The sequence below is a fragment of the Prionailurus viverrinus genome, chromosome A1 (assembly GCF_022837055.1).
Source record: "Prionailurus viverrinus isolate Anna chromosome A1, UM_Priviv_1.0, whole genome shotgun sequence".
Classification (NCBI taxonomy): domain Eukaryota; kingdom Metazoa; phylum Chordata; class Mammalia; order Carnivora; family Felidae; genus Prionailurus; species Prionailurus viverrinus.
This window is the reverse complement of record NC_062561.1, coordinates 142,987,145-143,003,524: the sequence shown is the minus strand read 5'-3', so window position 1 is coordinate 143,003,524 and position 16,380 is coordinate 142,987,145. Positions and strand designations below refer to the sequence as shown.

General features: G+C 37.3%; 1 protein-coding gene across 3 annotated transcripts in view; it reads left to right on the top strand.

The window, feature by feature from the left end:
• AP3B1 (adaptor related protein complex 3 subunit beta 1) overlaps window positions 1-16,380 on the top strand; it is a 261,409-nt gene that overhangs the window by 19,680 nt on the left and 225,349 nt on the right. The window contains exon 1 of one of the 3 annotated variants that reach the window (XM_047853242.1): window positions 10,285-10,288. The exons of the other annotated variants lie outside the window; for them this stretch is intronic. The gene's annotated coding sequence lies outside the window, so the exon portion shown is untranslated. Of the gene's footprint in view, window positions 1-10,284; window positions 10,289-16,380 lie in introns of those variants that run through there. 3 annotated transcript variants of the gene reach the window in all.

Below are 16,380 nucleotides of genomic sequence, written 5' to 3'. Positions count from 1 at the left end.
TTCAAAAATTTTTAAAGTAACATGTGGAAATAAGTTAATTTTTTGAAAATGACAGTTATAGATGACAATCTCTTCAAAAGATGGCAAAATTTAATCATGTTAATTTCGGTGATTTGCACTTTTAGATTCTATTCCTGTCAAATAGGAATTTGTAGGAGCTTTTTTTGTTGTTGTTGTTGTTTTTAATGTTTACTTTTAAGAGAGAGAAACAGAGCACAAGCAGGGGAGGGGCAGAGAGGGAGAGGGAGAGAGAGAGAGAGAGAGAGAGCTGGAGGCACAGAATCTGAAGCAGGCTCTAGGTTCTGAGCTGTCAACATAGAGCTGGATGCACGGCTCGAACTCACAGACAGCGAGATCATGACCTGAGTGCAAGTCAGATGCTTAACCGACTGAGCCACTCAGGTGCCCCCTTTTTTTTCTGTTTCAAGGCTTACATGGCCTTCATCAGGAAACGTGATTTTTAAAAAAAATTGTAAAAAATATGTAACATTAAATTTACATCTTAACCACTTAAAAATTTTTTTTTAATGTTTATTCATTTTTGAGAGAGAGAGAGAGAAAGCGAGCGCGTGAGCGGGGGAGGGGCAGAGAGAGAGAGGGAGACAGAATCTGAAGCAGCTCCAGGCTCTCAGCTGTCAGCACAGAGTCTGATACAGTGCTCAAACCCACAGACTGTGAGATCATGACCTGAGCTGAAGTTGGCCCTTAACCAACTGAGCCACCCAGGTGCCCTGTCATCTGAACCACTTTTTTTTTTTTTTTTTTTTTTTTTTTTTTTTTTACATTTCTTTTATTATTTTTGAGAGGCAGAGAGAGACAGAGCAGAGAGGCAGGGGCAGAGAGAGAGGGAGACACAGAATCTGAAGCAGGCTCCAGGCTCTGAGCTGTCAGCACAGAGCCCAACGCAGGGCTCGAACCCACGAACCGTGAGATCACAACCTGAGCTGAAGTCAGACATTCAACTGACTGAACCACCCAGGTGCCCCTGAACCACTTTTAAGTGTACAGTTTAGTAGTGTTAAGTGTATTCACACTATCATATAATAGATCTCTGCAACTTTTACATCTTGTAACTCTGCCATGTGACTTTTAAAAACTGAATTTTTTACTGAGATTTTTAAGTGCTTCAGGGACAAAGCTTATCTAAGGTAGAGATTGCATATTGGTTTCCTCAATTCCCTACACAGAAGGCTGATCCAAGCTCATCAGATGGAAAACTTGCCTTCTGTGGCCTTGGAAAATTGTGTGTGTGGGGTTTTTTTTTTTTTTGTTTAAGAATTTAAAAATTAATCTAGCTTTGAGTTGGCATATCTTATTAACACAGTTGTAGAACACTTACATTTATTCTACTATAGTTTATGAATTTCTTGGAGGAAAATCTAATACTAATACCCAAACTTGATGCACATACAGACTCTTTGGCATATCTGTGTTTGTGCCCATCTGTTACTGTGGCACCATGCCCGTTATTGTGGTGGCATGCCAGTAGCAGTGAGGCATGAGAGCCAACAAAGATGAATTGTTTGGATGGAATACGCTATTCTGTAATACTAATTAATTTTGAGCTGATGAATCTACATGAAATAAAGTTAACCAAATACAGTCAAAGTAATGTCAGTGAAAATAAAATTTATTTTGACTTATACGGAAGTGTATCACAGATGTTTTAGACTTCTAGTGAGAATAGTTAGAATGAGTGTTTATTATGGTTCCATGGTCAGTTTTCTTTTCATAAAAATTGTGAATTTAAGAGAAAAAATATACAATTTTCTTGTGGTAGATTGTAGATCAGAGAGGAAGTACTATGGTATTGTAGGTTATGGATTTTATATGTATAGGATATTTATAATTCCTGAATTAAAACAAGTTGACAGCAGTGTGGTGGTAAAAGGGAAGAATGTTGAATTTCAAAACAAGACTCAAGATGAATTGCTTGCTTTGCCATTTCCTGGTTCTGTGGTAGTACAATTAAAAGTTGGGTGAGTTTATGGGGCGCCTGGGTGGCTCAGTTGGTTAAGCAGCCGACTTTGGTTCAGGTCATGATCTCACAGTCCGTGAGTTCAAGCCCTGCGTCGGGCTCTGTGCTGACAGCTCAGAGCCTGGAGCCTGTTTCGGATTCTGTGTCTCCCTCTCTCTGACCCTCCCCTGTTCATGCTCTGTCTTTCCCTGTCTCAAAAATAAATAAAACGTTAAAAAAAAAAAAAAAGTTTTGTGAGTTTAGAATTTCTTATGTGTGTATAATTTTCTGCTTGTATGTTGTCCTTACATTTTTGAGCTTCAGTTTATTTATCAAATGGGAATAATAAAGCTTCACACATGCTTCACAGAGAGTTTGTGATACTGAAATAAGATGGTGTTATAGGTTCTAGAAAACAATATCATTATCAGGTAGCTAAAATGAATTATTTATGTTATAAATGCAAGGCATGTTAATGGCAAGGTAGTCAGTAATGTAGAAAATACATAGCTCTCATTCCTATACCCCCAGAGATAACCACAATGAAAAAGTTCTTAGGTATCCTTCCAGAAAATTTTTTTAAGCCAAATGATAATATATATACTGTTCTCTAATGTATCTTGCTTTTCCTTTAATACATCTTGGAGGCCTTTCCATATTAGCATCTGAGACTATTTCAGAGTTTTTAACCACTGTGTAGTATTTCCTAGTATTCCTTTTTATTTAATTAGTTATTTTGAAGAGTATTTGATTGATTTCACTTTTTACTGAGTATAAGCAATACTGTAACAGAATTTTTCGCATAGGTATGAGAATTTATCTATTTGTAATAAGAATACCTAGAAATAGAGTTGTAGGTCAAAGGTTACCACATTTTAAATTATGATAGATACTGCTGAATTACCTTCCAGATGGGTTGCACCAGTTTTATCCCTCCACCAACAGTAAAGTCTGTTTCCCTTGCACTTTTGCCAATACTGGGTACCATCCAATTTCATAATATTTGCCAATCTTATAGGGGAAAAATGTTATTACACGGAGTCTTCATAATTGTGAGTGCTGCAGTGAGTCTTTTTCCTTATATTTATTGGTTTATTCTTTCAGTAAATACTTTTAAATGTCTTTTATCCATTTCCCTGTTGGATCAACTCTTACTGATTAGTTAAGGGTTCTTCATATTTTAAGAAAATTACTCATTTTTTGGACTTAGTTTACGGCAAGTTTTTAAGTGTAAAAGTTTTAAAACCTTCTGTGTTTATTTTTTCTTTTCTCGCTTCTGAGACTCCCCCACCCTAATCCAATCTTCCCCCCACCCTAATCTTTTATAGAAAGTGGCATTTTTGGTTTACAGTGAAACAGAACTTTTCCCAGTGCCAACCGATTTTTTGTCTCAGCACATAAAAACTCAACTAGCTCAATGCTTTGTGAGATTTTCTTATTTTTATTTTTTAAAAATGTTTATTTATTTTGAGAGGGACAGAGATAGCACTGGTGGAAGAGAGAGAGAGAGAGAGAGAGAGAGAGAGAGAGAGAGAGAGTCCTAATCTGGCTCTTTGATGCCAGTGCAGAGCCTGATTGCGGGGCTCAAACTCACAAAACCCGAGATCGTGGCCCGAGCCCAAACCAAGAGTCAGTCCATACAACACCCAGTGCTCATCCCAACAGGTGCCCTCCTCAGTACCCATCACCCACCCACCTCTCCCTCCCACCCCCATCAACCCTCATTTTGTTCTGTTTTTAAGAGTCTCTTATGTTTTGGCTCCCTCCCTTTCTAACCTCTTTTTTTTTTTTCTTTCCCTCCCCCATGGTATTCTGTTAAGTTTCTCAGGATCCACGTAAGAGTGAAAACATATGGTATCTGTCTTTCTCTGTATGACTTATTTCACTTAGCATAACACTCTCCAGTTCCATCCACGTTGCTACAAAAGGCCATACTTCATTCTTTCTCATTGCTACATAGTATTTCACTGTATATAGAAACCACAACTTCTTTATCCATTCATCATTTGATGGACATTTAGGCTCTCCCCATAATTTGGCTATTGTGGAAAGTGCTGCCATAAACATTGGGGTACAAGTGCCCCTATGCATCAGCACTCCTGTATCCCTTGGGTAAATTCCTAGCAGTGCTATTGCTGGGTCATAGGGTAGATCTGTTTTTAGTTTTTGGGGGAACCTCCATACTGTTTTCCAGAGCGGCTGTCCCAGTTTGCATTCCCACCAACAGTGCAAGAGGGTTCCTATTTCTCCACACCCTCGCCAGCATCTATAGTCTCCTGATTTGTTCATTTTAGCCACTCTGACTGGTGTGAGGTGATATCTGAATGTGGTTTTGATTTGTATTTCCCTGATGAAGAGTGACATTGAGCATCTTTTCATGTGCCTGTTGGCCATTTAGATATCTTCTTTAGAGAAGTGTCTATTCATGTTTTCTGCCCATTTCTTCACTGGATTATTTGTTTCTCGGGTGTGGAGTTTTGGTGAGTCCATAGATTTTGGATACCAGCCCTTTGTCTGATACGTCATTTGCAAATATCTTTTCCCATTCCGTTGGTTGCCTTTTACTGTTTTTGATTGTTTCCTTTGCAGTGCAGAAGCTTTTTATCTTCATAAGGTCCCAGTAGTTCATTTTTGCTTTTAATTCCCTTGCCTTTGGGGATGTGTCAAGTAAGAAATTGCTACGGCTGAGGTCAGAGAGGTCTTTTCCTGCTTTCTCCTCTAGGGTTTTGATGGTTTCCTGTCTCACATTCAGGTCCTTTATCCATTTTGAGTTTATTTTTGTGAATGGTGTGAGAAAGTGGTCTAGTTTCATCCTTCTGCATGAAGACATTCCTAATATCCTGAGGAAAAGGAGAACTTGCTTTCTGCTGCCTGCTAAGAAAACAAGTACCTGAGGACATTGATAAAAAGTTTGGCAAACATGGTGGTAAATGTATGGTGTCATGGTTTTTAAAACTTACATGCATGGGATGTTTAAAAAATTTTTTTAAGGTTTATTTATTTTTGAGCGAGATAGAGCATGAGCTGGGGAGGGGCAGAGAGAGAGGGAGACACAGAATGCAAAGCAGGCTCTAGGCTGTCAGCTGTCAGCACAGAGCCTGACGTGGGGCTCGAACCCACAAACTGCAAGATCATGACCTGAGCCGAAGTCAGATGCTTAGCCCACTGAGATACCCAGGTGCCCCTATGCATGGGATGTTTACTTGGAAGATGTAATCGTAGTTTTTAACCTTTATTAGGGTCATGGACTGTTTTGAGATTCCCGTGAAAGTTTGGAGTTTTTTCTGTTTCCCTCTAAGAAACATGTTTAGTGTACGGCCTATATTCATTTATCCTTTGAACTAACATGTATTGTATACATTTTGTGGGTCTGTGGGGAGTTTAGTGCTTGAGAGAAAAACCATAGCCTTCATTTATAGATCCTTTATAGACCTTATATTGAGTCCTCATATGTCAAGTTCATTCCTGCCATATTATCTTTGCAGAATTCCTCTGGTTAGCTCCTTCTCATCATTTGAGACCTCAGCTTAAATCATCACTTACCCATGGAAGTCTTTTGTGATCACCCAGTCTTATTTTATTACAGTAACCTATTTTAATTTTTTCACTACTACTCTAGTCTTTCTTTGTTTTCCTTCCTTCTTCCCTCATTCCTTCTTCTTTCCTTCTTCTGTCATTTCTGTCATGCCCCTTACTCCCACCCACCTGCATTCTCACTTAAAATGTAAGTCCCAGGAGGTCAGGGTTCCCAGTATTTTGAACTATTCCTGGCACATGTGGATATTGAATAAATGATCTTGTGAGGCCCAGTGATGGGTGCTTCACAATGATCTCTTGAAGCTTTCATACAACCTATTTGAAATAGATACTAACTTTAAGTTTTTTGTTGGTTTTTCTCTGTTGTAGTTTACTTTCTATTATGTTGAATTCTTCTCTTATCCTTTATTTTCTTACTTGTTTTTTGAGTTTAGTTTGGTATACTTTTTCTTATTGAGAAAGAAACTTACATTTTTAAATTTATTTTTAATTAGTTAATTGTTAGAGAGAGAGAGAGTGACTAAGCACAGGTTCAGGGGAAGAGAGAGAGAGAGAGAATTCCCAGCTGACTCCATGCCCAGCACAGAGCCTGACAGGGCTGGTCTCACTAATGGTGAGATCATGACCTGAGCTGAAATCAAGAGTCAGATGCTTAACACACTGAGCCACGCAGGCACTCTGGTAACTTAGATTTTGATTTGTAATCTTTCTTCTTTTATGTTGCATTCAGAAATGTATGTTTACTTCTAAATACTACTTTAGCTGCATCTCATGAATTGTTAAATGCTGCAGTATCATTACTCACTTGAATTTTTTTCTAATTTACCTAATGATTTCATTTTCTTTGGCCTGTAGGTCAAAGTGTGTTTCTTATTTTTTCCAAACATCTGGACCTTTTCTAGTTATTTTTCTGTTATTGAATTCTTGTTACTCTGTACCACATACTCTGTATGATTGTAGACTTAAAAATTTGTTGATATGCGCTTGAAAAGAATGCTTATTCTGCAGTTATTCTCTATAGTGTTCTGTTCCTGTCAGGCTAAGTTGGTTGTGGTGTTTAGGTTTTTGACATCTTTAGTAAAGTTTTTGTCTGTCCTGTCACTTACTGAGAGATGTGTTAAAATTGTCAGTCATGAGTGTGGATATGTATTTTTCTTCTATTAGTTCTGTCAGCTTTTGCTTTATAGATGGAAACTATAAATTTAGAATACATATAAATTGGGTATAAATTTAGATTTGTCTTCCTTTTGAAATGATGCCCTTTTATGTTCTGGTAGCAGATCCCAGCTTTTATTTGTTTGAAAACCACTTTATTTCACCTTCAGTTTTGAAAGATATTTTCGGTGGGTATAGAATTGTATTTTGGCCTTTTTTTTTTTCCCCCTTTCACCCCTTTAAAGATGTTATTCCATTGTGTTCTGCCCTCTATAATGTCTATTGAAAAGCTGGCTATTGGTATTATTATTGGTCCTTTTAAGGCAGGGGTTATAATGCCATATATAACATGTATATATACATATATATGCATATATATATGTCTGTTTCTGCCTGTTAATAAAAATTTCTGCCTGTTAATAAAAAATAAAGTTTTGTGAGAACCTAGCCATGCCCATTTATGTATGTATTGTCTATAACTGCTTTTACTGTATAATGGTAGAATGGTAGAGATGGTGTGGCCTGTAATGCTTAAAATATTTATTGTCTGGGGGTTCCTGGCTGAATCATTTGGTAGAGTATGCAACTCTTGATCTTGGGGTTGTGAGTTTGAGCCCCATGTGTGGTGTAGAATTTACTTAAAAAGAAAAAGGGGCACCTGGTGACTTAGTCCATTAAAGGTCTGAGTCTCTATTTGGGCTCAGGTCATAATCTTACTGTGAGCCTGTTGGGCTTACTCTGGGTGTGGAGCCTGCTTAAGATTCTTTTTCTCTCCCTTTGCCCCCCAACCCCCATGCTGCTGTCTTTCAACTGTAACCTCTCTAAATACATATATACATACATACATACATATGTACATACATAAAACAAGCTCTTAAAAAAACAAATTAAGAAAAAGTTTATCATTTGGTCCTTTACCGAAAGTATACACTGTCCTTTTCCTTAAGGAAATGTCTTTTTTCTCTGCATACTTTTAAGATTTTTCTCAATGTCTTTGATTTTCATCAGCTTGACCATGCTATGTTTAGTGTAGTTTTATGTTATTTTTCTGTTTCATCAGGTTTTTAAATATGTGGGTTTATGTCTTTCATCAGTTTGCAAAAATTCTTAGCCATTGTCACTTGAAATATTGCTTTTGTTCCTTTCTCTCTCTTTCTTTTTGGTGACTCTTCTTTTTTTTTTTTTTTTTTAGTGTTTATTTCTGAGACAGAGAGAGACAGAGCATGAGTGGGGGAGGGACAGAGAGAAAGGGAGACACAGAGTCAGAAGCAGGCTCCAGGCTCTGAGCTGTCAGCACAGAGCCCGACACAGGGCTCGAATTCACAAACCGTGAGATCATGACCTGAGCTGAAGTCAGTCGCTCAGCTGACTGAACCACCCAGGCGCCCCATCTTTTTGGTGACTCTTAAGAGGTATGTTGGATATTTTGACTATGTCCCACATGTCTCTGATGGTCTGTTCTATGGTTTTTATTCTTTTAGTTCTTAGTGCTTTAAATGTATATTTTTCTCTTGAGCTGCCTTCAAGTTCAATAATCCAGTCTTCTGTATTGATAGTCTGCTGTTAAACCAGCCTAGTGAGTTCTTAATTTCATATATTGTATTTTTCAATTCTGAATGTCCATCTGATTATCTTTTATAGATTCTATTGACATTCTCTATCATTCCATCTATTTTGTCCATTTTTTTCCTGTATTTTCCTGACTGTGTTAATTGTAGTTATTTTGTCTGTCTGATAACTATAGTATTGGAATTACCCATGGATCTGTTTTGTATTCTATTTTCTTTAAATTTTTTTTTTGTCATTTGTTTCTGTTTTTAGCATGTCTCATAAATTTTGAGTCATATACTTGATATTTAGAATAAAAACACGGATAAAGTTCTAGATGATATTTTCATCCAAAGAGGGTGACAGGCAGATAGAGTACTATCACTTTGATCTTGTGTAAGATCAGTTTTAAGCTTTTTAAGGTCTTGTCTATTTCACTTTTTTGTAGCGGCTGCTTGTAGGCAACAGACTTGATCAATGGAGCAAGGTAAAAGGTCCTGTAGTGACCACTGAGCTGCATGTAAGCTCATTAAGTGACCCACCTTGAAATAGCATAAATAACCAATAGACCCTAAATAACCAGTGGATTACTTACAACCAGGCACAGTTACCAAAATAGGGAAAATTCGATTCTTTCCCATACCTCCTCACTCTGGCCTATAATTTGACCTCTCACCAGCACTTTGTGGCAGTCTCTTCTGTGCTGTCTGTCCTGCTTGCTGCTCTCTGGCAATGTATTAATTAAACTTCTATCTCCTTTGTTCTGCCTTGGGTGAATTCTTTCTCTACCCACACCTCCAGCCTCCACTCGGTTGGGATGCCCCACAATTTTCTTATACTACTAAGGTATATCCTTAACTCTTCTCTTGTGGCCCTTCTGTGATCTTAATTGAAATGCTGGGATGTTTACCAAGGTCTTTGTACTTGGGAAAGGCTTGAATTCAGCTTCTCTTCATAGCACCTGGTAGTTGCTGAATCCATACGCAGGTATTTAACCTCCGAACTCCTGTTTTTTGCTGGATTTCCTGGAATCTTGCCCTGTGAAAATATAGCTAAGTACCTTAAGAGATTTTTGTACCTTTTCACTGGTTCTCTCCTCTGGGATTCTGCTCTTCAAGTTCCAGTCCCTTTATTAGGTACGAACTTCAACATTTGTCTCCTCAGTCTGTTAAAACTGTCATTTCTTATTGGATTCTAGTCTCCCAAATAGCAGTTTGGGAAATATACTCAGGGAAAAAACTGGTGTGAATAAGAGCTCACTTTGTGTACTTCTCTTCTCTCTAGGATTTTGGCCCCTTTAGGTCCTGCCCGTGTTAGTTGCTCTCCGGTGCTTTCAGAAAGTTAGTTATTTCTTCCAGCCTTTATAGTTATTTTCTTGTGGCAGATTTAGTTTCTTACAGAACCATGGGCAGATCTGGAAGTCCCAGCAGTATATTGTAAACGTAACAGCCAGGATGATTCTGTTACATATATTAGACCATGACTTTATTCAAAGCGCTTCAGTGGTTCCTCTTTTTCATTTAAACACCAAAGCCTTTAGTGTTATGTACCCTTTAATTGTCTCTTTTACCTCCAGGGCTTGTCCTCCTTGCTGCCTCCCCTCCCCTCCACCCCCCCCCCCCAAATATCTGCATGGCTAATTCCTTTACTTGGAAATCTTTGTTGAGATGTCTCTTTATTTAGCCTACTCTGACCACCCTATTTAAAATTCCCTCCTCCTTTCCCTTTTCTCTTTTGCTGTTTTTTCCCTCATATCACCTCATGACTTAAAATTTACTCCCTTATTATGTTTGTTGTCTCTTTTGGTTATTAGAATGAAAACTATACAAGGGCAAGGATTTTGGTCTTTCTGTCCATTGGTGTGTCACAAAGGCAAATGGGAAGCAGATGAGAATAGAGTACAGAATCTAACGGCAAAGGGGAGTTAAGATGGAGGCATAGTGGGTTAATTGTATTAAATGTAGAGGAATAATCTAAAAGTATTCATGGAATTTTGCATGGATTTTTAAATTAGCAAGTTATTTGTTACCTTTGTGAGAGAAGTTTTAATGGAGGAATAAGAGAAAAAAAAGATTACCAAGGATTGAAGAAGTGGAGGTAGCAATTGTAGACTATTCCTTTTTTAATTTTGTGAACAATATAGGAGGAGGAGTTCATATTTACTTGGATAATTTATACTTAAATTTTTTAGGGGGTTAATAGATGGATGATTAGGTAGTGGAGTTTTCTGTTTTCACTTGTGTTTGTATTTATTAAGTGACTACTTTGTGCCAAAAACTGTACAGTGATCTGAGCGTCATCCAGGGGAAATATAAGCCCTAACTGGACTGAAAGTTCCAAAGCTTTCATATTTTGCACATAAATGTATTATGAAGGCCAATCCCTTTAGCTGCTTAGCACTAGAACAAAGTACATTCTGATTATTGTTTGCATCCGTTTTTTTTTTTCTACATACCTATTTATGTGTACAATGTAACACTTAAAAGTAGAAGCGTTTTTCATTTAAGTGGTTCTTAAAGCATGCAGAGGAGCCTGTGTAAAATTTTTTTGGCAGGGCTTGAAAAAGGCCCACCTTCCTCTCAAAATGTTAATTTGTCCTTTTGAGGACATACCTCCAACTGGAAATTGCTATTCTATATCATGTTTTCCAGTCCAACATTCCTGGATTCAATGTGTTGTTTCAGGTGTTGCTTTTTATGGTACATGAATTTTGGTGAGCGTTTTGAGGAAAAAGAAGGTAATTGTATACTCCAGTGCTTGCAAACTGATGAAAGATGAAGGGCCTTTTTTTCAGTCCATGGATGGATCTTCTGTGAAATACAATAGCAAGTAAATTAGTAGAAAAATGGAATGAAAAAAAGCATGTAAAATGCAATCCCCCTTTTTTTATATTCAAAAGATAGGACTTTATACTGTTAAATTACTCTGTCAGATTTCTAACTTTGCTTGCTCTCAGTTTCTGTACTATCTCCTCCTGCGTTAGTAACAAAAATTTGTGGATTGGTGATGGTTGTTGGACTGGATTTTCTTGGATCACACTTTCAGTAGCACAGATACACTATATGATGCTACACAGATGTATTTTTTCCCCTCTCTGTTGTTTTTAAAAGGAGTGAAAGGTTTAAATGAGTTGTGGCTCATAGACTTTTAATTTTATTTATGTATTTTTAAAGTTTATTTATTTTTTTAGTGATCTCTGCACCCAACATGGGGCTCAGACTCATGACCCTGAGATCAAGAGTTGCATGCTCTTCTGGCTGAGCCAGCTGGGTGCCTCTGGATTAAAGATTTTTTTTTTTTTCTTTTTAGAAAAGAGGTAACGTATACTATGTAAAAGCTCTTTTACCTCCTAAGTTCTTATATGTAACTGGGTAAAATTTTGGTTTTTGATTATGGTTGATGTTTTTTACTGGTGCTGAGAGTGACTTTCTGATAATAATAAGATTTTCTTTAATTCCAGTCACATATTTTCTTTGAAACTATAAAAAACGTATTTTGAACATGAAAGGAAAAGTTATACCACTTACCACCACAAGATGTCACTTATGTAAAAATAAAGTTGGTATCCTGGTTCTCTAAGCTGGAAAGCTACAGGTCAATAATCAGTGAAGAACTAGATAAATAAAAAAAAAAATTTTTTTGAAACTAGCATTGATTTTTCAGCAGTCAGTGAAAATACTGCCAATGCAGCGTTACTTGAATCAACTCTTTTAATGCATAGAGAAAAGAATTTCTTAATGTCTAAGATTGATGCTGTAAGCGATACATATTAATAGGCCTCATTTGGATCCACGTAAGGAAGGAGGTAGACCTAAAGTGGTTCAGTACAAGTGTACATATTTGAGGGTAAATGAGGTATTATGGTATTAACTCCCAAATCTACTGTTTTGGTGACAAGCAAAGAGGAATTTGAGAAGAAATCTGTAATTTATATCAGGATTTTCAGTAGTTTTCATGACATCTTTGTGAAGTTGAATATTACATCAGGTGGAAACAATGCTTGTGGCTTTGTTTCTGGTGGCTTTTCTTTGAACCTCAAACTATTAGCTATCTGCCCATGTTAACACAAAAGATACTTATATTTGTTGTTGAAGACTATGTTAAACATGAACAGCACAATCTTTGGCTTTAATGTTGAGATCTTGTTTTCTTTTTCTTGATTTGAAAGAGTGGGTCATTACCTAAAAATGGTTGGGAAGGGGACTTTGGCTTCTCAAGCTTAAAAGAAACAAACCAAGTTTCCAGTAGGCCATGAATAAAATTACTCCGAGGGTTTGAGGGTTTGTGTTGTCCTAAAAATTGACATTTTGTTATTCTTCATTGCTCACTTCTCTAATACTGGTGGAGAATGGTGGAAAACTCTTGGGGACAGACACTGGAGTATGAATTTTCTTTTTTCATTTGGCACATGTTTATGTGATCATATTTGCATTCTATTTATTCCCTATCTAATTACTTCAGTTTGTTTGCTTTCTTACCCCTAATAAGGTTTTTAAGCTTTTTTGGGGGGCGGGGAGGGGTTTAGATTTTTCATTTATAAAAGTATATACATGGTCGTTGAGTAAAATAGAAAACTAACAAAAAGTAGAAGGCAAAAACCCCTCATGCGGGGTTCCATTATTTTTTCTCCCTTTTCAGTTACCTTTGCTGTGTGGAAGAGTGAGAAGTTTTAAGAAGGGATTAGGGGTGCCTGGGTGGCCCAGTCAGTTAAGTGTCGAGCTTTGAGTCAGGTCATCATGATCTCAAGGTTGGTTCCTGAATTCAAGCCCCACATCAAACTGTCTGCTGTCAGTGCAGAAACTGCTTGTGACTTTCTGTCTTCCTCGCTCTCTGCCCCTCCCCCGCGCTCTGGAAAGTAAACAAAAAAAAAGAAGGGATTCTAAATGTATTCTGGTGAATATATACAGTATTTTAATATTTGGTAGTTGAATATCATCAGATATGGTTTTTATATATTGCCTTTTCTACTAGCATATTTCTAGGTGTATGTGTAATTAATAGAGAAAAGTCTGTTTTTTAATTATTTAATTATTTAATTATTTTTGTATCCCACTTATGATCACCCATTGTATTTAATTTCATGAGCTGCTTGGAAAGGAACAATAATTTTTTTTTCATAATAAATTTCATTGCTTCTACTCTTTTTGGAAAAAATATATATAGTAAAAATATATATATATTGTAATGCAGTGACAGAATGTCACAGACTGTGGCTTAAAAGAAATTTATTTTCTCCCACTTTCTGGAGGCTGGAAGTCTAAGATCAAAGTGTTGGCAACTTTGATTTGTTTTGAGGCCTCTCTCTCTGGCTTGCAGATCGCCGCCTTCTTGCTGTGTTCTCACCTCATCCTCCCTTGGTCTTTGTGTGTCTGTGTCCTAATCTGCTTTTACAAAGACATCAGCCATGTTGGATTAAGTCCCACCCATATTGGCCTCATTTTCTCTTTAAAAGCTCTATTTCCAAATACCCACATTCTTTGGGGTTAGGACTTTATAGGATTTTGGAAGGGACACAACTTAGCCTATAATAGCACCTGATTAATCATTCTTGTGAAGTCTACATTAGGCTTAAATTTGTAAAATATGCAAAATCTAAAGTAATTTTGTGTCGGGCTTTCTATTTGTAGTTAAGGAAGCTCTTCTGATCTACTGTTAGGCCTCAAAATGAGATGAAAGGGCTTCTGATACTTTCTTTTTGGTATTTGAGCTATTTCATGAAGGAGCCATGTAGAGTAAATTTGCTTTCTTTTTTTCTGCAGACTTTATTGTAAAAAGTATGAAAGATTGCTAACCATAAACTAATAACTATTGCAGGTAGTTAAAATATGTAATAGTACAGTCTTAGTTTCCTGTCAGTTTCTTAGAGTCAGTTGAGAGGATTTTCCTTTGATGTGCTAAAATAATATTCAGTGATTTTTCTCAAAATAGATGTATGCCTTGTAGGTTTCTTTGGAGAACTCAGCATTTTATTTACACATGTGAATAAAACATTATGAAAGTTTTTAATATCAACTTTATGGAGATATAATTTGCATACAATAAGTTAATATAAAGATTGTAATTAAAAAAGTTTTGTAATGTTTATTATTTTGAGAAAGAGAGAGAGAAAGAGAGAGCAAGCGGGGGAGGGACAGAGAGAGAGGGAGATAGAGAATTCGAACCAAGGTCCAGGCTCTGAGCTGTCAGCACGGAACCTGATGTGGGGCTCGAACTTGCAGACCTTGAGATCATGCCCTGAGGTGAAGTCGGACGCTTAACCCACTGAGCCACCCAGGTGCCCCTAAAGATTGTAATTAGATGTTTTGATAGATGTATGCACCTGTTCAGTCACCACCACAGTTAAGAAGATACAGAACATTTCTGTCATCTTACAGAATAAAATTTTCTTATGTTCCTCTGCTGTCTAGTTCTCACTCTACCCCATGACCCCAGGATACCACTGCTCTGCTTTCAGTCTCTACAGATTAGTTTTCATTTTCCATAATTTTAAATGACTTAAATCATGCTGTTTTGTGTCCGACTTCTTTCACTCAGAGTAATGATTTCGAGAACTCATCCACCTTGTTGCATGTATCAGTAATTAATTTGTTTTCATTGCTGGGTAGTATTCCAGTGGCTGGCCATTAAGTCACATTTAACTGATGAACATTTATATTTTTTCCAGTTTTTTACTATTATGAATAAAGCTGCTGTGAATATTCATGTAAGTCATTATGTGGAAATAATGTTTTTATCTTTCTGGGGAGTGGAATGAGTAGGTCATACGATTCTTAAATTTTTAAGAATTGCCTAACTTTTCCAAAGTGTTGTGTTTTTTTTTTTTTTACATCCCCACCAGCAATACATGAGAGTTCTAATTGCTCCAGAGCCTTGACAACATTTGTTATTGTCAGTCTCTTAATTTCAGCTGTTCTAATGGATGTGTAGTGATATCTCATTTAATATGCATTTACCTGATAATTAATGATCTTAAGTATTTTTTCATGGGCTTACTGGCATTCCTGTTCTTTTGTGAAATGTCTGTTCACATAATTTCACCCACTCATTTGTTTTTAAAAATATTTTGTTTTTAAATTCTCTCTTCACCCAATGTGGGGTTCAAACTTAAAACCCCAAGAGTGAGAGCTCCACCAGCTGAGCCAGCCAGATGCCCCTTGACCACCCATTCTTATTTTTACCTTTTCATTTTTGATTGGCTTAACTTCTATAACGTTCCCAGTTTTCCTCAATGGTAAACTATATAGTATAATATCATAGCCAGGATGTTGACACTGACACAATCCACCATTTGTGTCCAGATTCCCCAATTTTACTTGTATTTATTTGTGTGTGTGTGTGTGTGTGTGTGTGTGTGTGTGTGTGTGTGTGTGAAAGAGAGAGAGAGAAAGAGAGAGAGATCTATTCTGTTTTGTGACGTGTAGTTGTCATAATATTAAAGATACATGATGGCTCCGTCACTGCAGGAATCTCTTTTGTTGCCCTTTTATATCCTTCCTTCCCTTTCTTGTTCTTAACCCACAGCAGCCACTAATCTTTCTCCACTTCTCTAATTTTGTTATTTTTTTTAATATGAAATTTATTGTCAAATTGGTTTCCATACAACACCCAGTGCTCATACCAACAGGTGCCCTCCTCATTGCCCATCACCCACTTTCCCCTCCCTCCTATCCCCCATCAACCCTCAGTTTGTTCTCAGTTTTTAAGAGTCTCTTATAGTTTGCCTCCCTCCCTAACTTTTTCCCCCCTTCCTCCCCCATGGTCCTCTGTTAAGTTTCTCAGGATCCACATAAGAGTGAAAACATACGGCATCTGTCTTTCTCTGTATGACTTATTTCACGTAGCATAACTATCCCTTGGGTAAATTCCTAGCAGTGCTACTGCTGGGTCATAGGGTAGGTCTATTTTTAATTTTTGGAGGAACCTCCACACTGTTTTCCACAGCGGCTGCACCAGTTTGCACTCCCACCAACAGTGCAAGAGGGTTCCTGTTTCTCCACATCCTCTCCAGCATCTATAGTCTCCTGATTTGTTCACTTTGGCCACTCTGACTGGTGTGAGGTGATATCTGAGTGTGGTTTTGATTTGTATTTCCCTGATGAGGAGCGACGTTGAGCGTCTTTTCATGTGCCTGTTGGCCATCTTCAAGAGTGTTATATAAATGGAGTCATACAGTATGTAACCTT